The following is a 5,150-nucleotide window of genomic DNA, read 5'->3' on the forward strand; positions in this document are numbered from 1 at the left end:
ACCTGTCACTTTTCAAAACAAGTGTTGGAAAAGCAGCATAAGATAGCCTGGTTCCAGTGGGAGCTGGGTTGCTGTGTTTTGTGCTGCTGAGAACTCCGGTAAGTGTTACTTTGTGAGTGAGGCCTACTAGCAAGCCTGTTAGCCTAGCCATCCTGTTAGCACTAAAGAGAGGAGTTTGATAACAAGACACCGAGTTAAAATGTACAAAACCAATTGGAGTAATATGATGTCTTGAGAGAATGCCTTGTGACATGTTAGCTTGTTGCAGTTGGATAACTTTATTGTATTTTCGTTTTGTGTAAAAGAGAGGTTTATTTAATGTTACTGTGTTCAGCCTTAGCAGTGAGCAGAGGAGCTGCATTCATTCCCATGCTGCTTAAAGGGGAACTGTTGATACATTTCATTTATTAAATTGATACAGTTAAACTGATAACCATTATAATACATTATGACCAAAATGTGATTTCAGTTAAATAATCATTTATTTTATTTTGTGATGGTTTAAAAAGTGACAATTCACAGTTCATAATTTAAAGATAAAAAGGTAAAATCCTTAAAGGCCTACTGAAATGATTTTTTTTTATTTAAACGGGAATAGCAGATCCATTCTATGTGTCATACTTGATCATTTCGCGATATTGCCATATTTTTGCTGAAAGGATTTAGTAGAGAAAATCGACGATAAAGTTCGCAACTTTTGCTCGCTGATAAAAAAAAGCCTTGCCTGTACCGGAAGTAGCGTGACGTCACAGGAGCTAGTATTCCTCACAATTTTCCTTTGTTTACAATGAAGCGAGAGAGATTCGGACCGAGAAAGCGACGATTACCCCATTAATTTGAGCGAGGATGAAAGATTCGTAGATGAGGAACGTTACAGTGAAGGACTTGAGAGGCAGTGATGGACGTATCTTTTTTCGCTCTGACCGTAACTTAGGTACAAGCTGGCTCATTGGATTCCACACTCTCCTTTTTCTATTGTGGATCACGGATTTGTATTTTAAACCACCTGGGATACTATATCCTCTTGAAAATGAGAGTCGAGCACGCGAAATGGGACATTTAAAGTGACTTTTATCTCCACGACAATACATCGGTGACACACTTAGCTACTGAGCTAACGTGCTAGCATCGTTCTCAAATTAAGATAGAAACAAAATAAATAAATCCCTGACTGGAAGGATAGACAGAAGATCAACAATACTATTAAACCATGGACATGTAACTACACGGTTAAAAATTCTCAGCCTGGTAAGGCTTAACAATGTTGTTGCTAACGACGCTAAGGCTAATTTAGCAACTTAGCAACCGGTGTTGTGCCTGAAACCTCACAGAACTATGATAAAAACATTAGCGCTCATCTTCCCATCAACAGCCGTGCTCACCTGCGTTCCAGCGATCGACGGCGCGACGAAGGACTTCATCCGTGGGTTTGGCGGCAAGCATCGGCTAGGCGTAGTAAGTAGTCCTTGTTGTGTTGCTGTAAGTATTGTACTTAGCCGCTAATACACCGATCGATCCCACCTACAACGTTCTTCTTTGCAGCCTCCATTGTTCATTAAACAAATTGCAAAAGATTCACCAACACAGATGTCCAGAATACTGTGGAATTTTGTCGAAGAAAACAGGAGGCTTTTCTATCGGGTCCGATGGGGTCCAACCACTTCCGTGGATTTTGTGACGTCACGCGCATAAATCATATCCAAAGGAGTTTTTCAAACGGAAGTGTGGCGGTAATTTTAAAATTGCACTTTATAAGTTAACCCGGCCGTATTGGCATGTGTTGCAATGTTAAGATTTCATCATTGATATATAAACTATCAGACTGCGTGGTCGCTAGTAGTGGCTTTCAGTAGGCCTTTAAATGGATGTAACTCATTTCATTCATTGAAGTCTTAAGTAAGAGGTGAAGCTACTGTAGTTTTCATGATTTGATGCTGCTGTTAAAGTCTTACAGACTTATATGGAGTACAGTGTGAACCGACCAGTATTCATATGTCCATGACTAAATGGTTAAAATGAGTAACTGTGTTTATTGATTTAAAATTGAAGTTAGTATGGTACCATATGGAAGAGAACTAAGAGTAAAAAGAGTATTCTAACTGATTACATTCTGTACTGCTATGTGCAGATTGGTTTTTTGTATGATCCTGAAGTCTGGTTCCAAACTGGACTTGAGTTATGATGGCGAGCCAGTCCCAGGGAGTGAGAGTCTGCGGAGAGGGAGCGTTTGGATGTGGTGTGGCCAGCTGCATCGGTTTCCACACTCTGCAGCGACCTATAACTGAACTGATCCACCATCAGAGTCGCAAGTATTGAACCGAATCAGTATGGAATAACGGATTACAATAGAACTAAGGATTCCCAACCAAGGAATATAGACAGTGTTCAATTCATTACTACCCGGGTAGAATTTACTTTTTGAAAAGACAATTTAAAAAGGACATTTCTTCTATTTTGCTACTTTTGAATTTTTGCAACAGAGCTCTATTTTTATTTATTTTTGGGGGGTATGTACAATTTAAAAAGCACACTGTTCATGTGTTATTGTTTATTATTGTGCAATAAATTTGCCAGCAGCTGTTCTGTGGTCCACTAAGTACGTAACGTCTCATCGCGAGTCTCTCAATTATACAGCCAAGAACCTAGTAATCTTAATTGTTGTACTAACCTGCTATCCTACAGTAGGGGTGCTACATTACTAATTAATAATAACAGTTTTGTTTTAAACGTCCATCCATCCATCCATCCATTTTACAATATAATTACAACACTTTATGTACATATTTATATACAGATTTGAACAATAAGTTATTCACTGAAATATATTTATTAATTGTGGTTCTTACAAAAAATATATCTTATAAAATATAAAAGCCAAAATGTCTCTTAAAGCTCTGCCCCTTTAATTAGTGCATACTAAATAATTTAACTTTAGCCTACTACTACAACCATATTATTTACCAGCAACATAAAGTGAAACAGAGGCAGAGGTGTCCTGCCACAGTCAGTAACAAATAAACAGAAAACAGTAGTGGTCAAATACAAATAAGGCAACAAGAGAAGTATCCTACACTTCTCTTTTGTAAAGTAAATCTGAACAGCCTATATGGGCATCTACATCAACTATATGATCATCTACATCTACTATATGATCATCTACATCTACTATATGATCATCTACATCAACTATATGATCATCTACATCTACTATATGCCGCCACAAATAAATGAATGTGTGGGAAACACTGGTATGTATGTATGAATATAACCCAAATATATATATATATATGTATATATATATATATATATATATATATATATATATATATATGTATGTATGTATGTATGTATATGTATATATATATATGTATATATCAGTGGCGTGCAGTCACTAGAGGCAGTTGAGTCGGGGCCTCACTTGCCATCATGGAAAGAAAAAAAATCTAAAAAGAAAATTTTTTTTTTAAATTGTTATATGTATCCAGTGATTATACTAAAGTTATTTTCCATTTAACTTTACCAGTTTTAGATTATTTTTATTTTTATTTTCACATTTGCCGTTCAAATACTGAGAAGAGACGGTGCGGTGATCAGCAGCCAGTTGAGGCACGTCACTGCGTTGTGCCTCAACATGGATTGTGCACAATGACTCGGCTAACTGCTGGCCTGCTGTGCAGTGAGAGCGTATTGCTATATGAATTATATTATACATTTCCATAGTTTAGTTAGCTGAGGTATATAATGTACAGTGTATTTTGTCAACAACTGTATGTGTGTAACGCATTTCTTGTGCTGAGTGATCATAAAACTGCTGCGAAGACGCACTGGCTGAGGCTCGCAGTAACCCCGCCTCCTGGTGGTAGAGAATGCACCCCCGCCGCAGAATGCACCGCCCGACGGGAGCGCCACACCAACCAAAGCCCACACCCAAACCCTCCACGTGCAAGACCGAATCCACCCAAAAAAAGTCATTTAACAAGAAGCCAAAAAGTGCAAAAACAACAATGCTCGCGCCGGAGGAGCCGCGAACGACCGCAGGGACACAACATTAGGTACACCTGCAGACTGCAGCACGGATTTCATATTTCATTCATTCACAACTCCTCCAACACGAACACCACTGTTCCCGCACTTATAAGTAAAGGTAAGAACATAATAACGTTGTTTTTATTAAATGTGCTTTTTTGTGTGCTACAGTTTGTATGTGTAAAGTTAAAGTTAAGTTCAAGTACCAATGATTGTCACACACACACTAGGTGTGGTAAAATTTGTCCTCTGCATTTGACCCATCCCCTTGATCACCCCCTGGGAGGTGAGGGGAGCAGTGGGCAGCAGCGGCGCCGTGCCCGGGAATAATTTCAAAAATTTAACCCCCAATTCCAACCCTTGATGCTGAGTGCCAAGCAGGGAAGAATGCTGGTATGAGCTTTTAAACATAACCCGTTAACTGCTGCCAATCAAATGGTGAATAAGATACTCTTTAGGGTTCATATGTTTGTAAATCTGACTGTGTCAGCAGCACAATTTTGGTGCTGTAGTTGTAGGAGATGTCTCAAAACGTCATCAGGAGTCCCGACTAAACCCGTAAATGGAAGAAAATGCATATTTTACGAAAAAAAAAATTTGCAAAAAAGTCGTAAGGGGGGACCCTTACAAAAAATTCAAAAAAACGGATTCGCTTCAGCAGCACAATTCTGGTGCTGTAGTTGTAGGAGATGTCTCAAAACGTCATCAGGAGTCCCGACTAAACCTAAAAATGGCAGAAAATGCTTTTTTTGGGAAAACTTTTTTTCACAAAATTTTTTTCAAAAAACAGACTTGTTTGAGCAGCACAATTCTGGTGCTGTAGTTGTAGGAGATGTCTCAAAACGTCATCAGGAGTCCCGACAAAACCCGTAAATGGAAGAAAATGCATATTTTACGAAAAAAAAAATTTGCAAAAAAGTCGTAAGGGGGGACCCTTACAAAAAATTCAAAAAAACGGATTCGCTTCAGCAGCACAATTCTGGTGCTGTAGTTGTAGGAGATGTCTCAAAACGTCATCAGGAGTCCCGACTAAACCTAAAAATGGCAGAAAATGCTTTTTTTGGGAAAACTTTTTTTCACAAAATTTTTTTCAAAAAACAGACTTGTTTGAGCAGCACAATTCT

General features: G+C 38.5%; 1 long non-coding RNA gene across 1 annotated transcript in view; it reads left to right on the plus strand.

The window, feature by feature from the left end:
• LOC133639524 (uncharacterized) overlaps window positions 1-2,585 on the plus strand; it is a 2,688-nt gene extending 103 nt beyond the window's left edge. Inside the window, exons 1-3 of the long non-coding RNA XR_009823807.1 lie at window positions 1-98; window positions 1,373-1,455; window positions 2,129-2,585. The exon at window positions 1-98 is cut by the window's left edge and continues 103 nt beyond it. This is a non-coding gene — a long non-coding RNA (uncharacterized LOC133639524). The remainder of the gene's footprint in view (window positions 99-1,372; window positions 1,456-2,128) is intronic.
• Window positions 2,586-5,150: the final 2,565 nt, after the last annotated feature.

The sequence above is a fragment of the Entelurus aequoreus genome, linkage group LG22 (assembly GCF_033978785.1).
Source record: "Entelurus aequoreus isolate RoL-2023_Sb linkage group LG22, RoL_Eaeq_v1.1, whole genome shotgun sequence".
Classification (NCBI taxonomy): Eukaryota; Metazoa; Chordata; class Actinopteri; order Syngnathiformes; family Syngnathidae; genus Entelurus; species Entelurus aequoreus.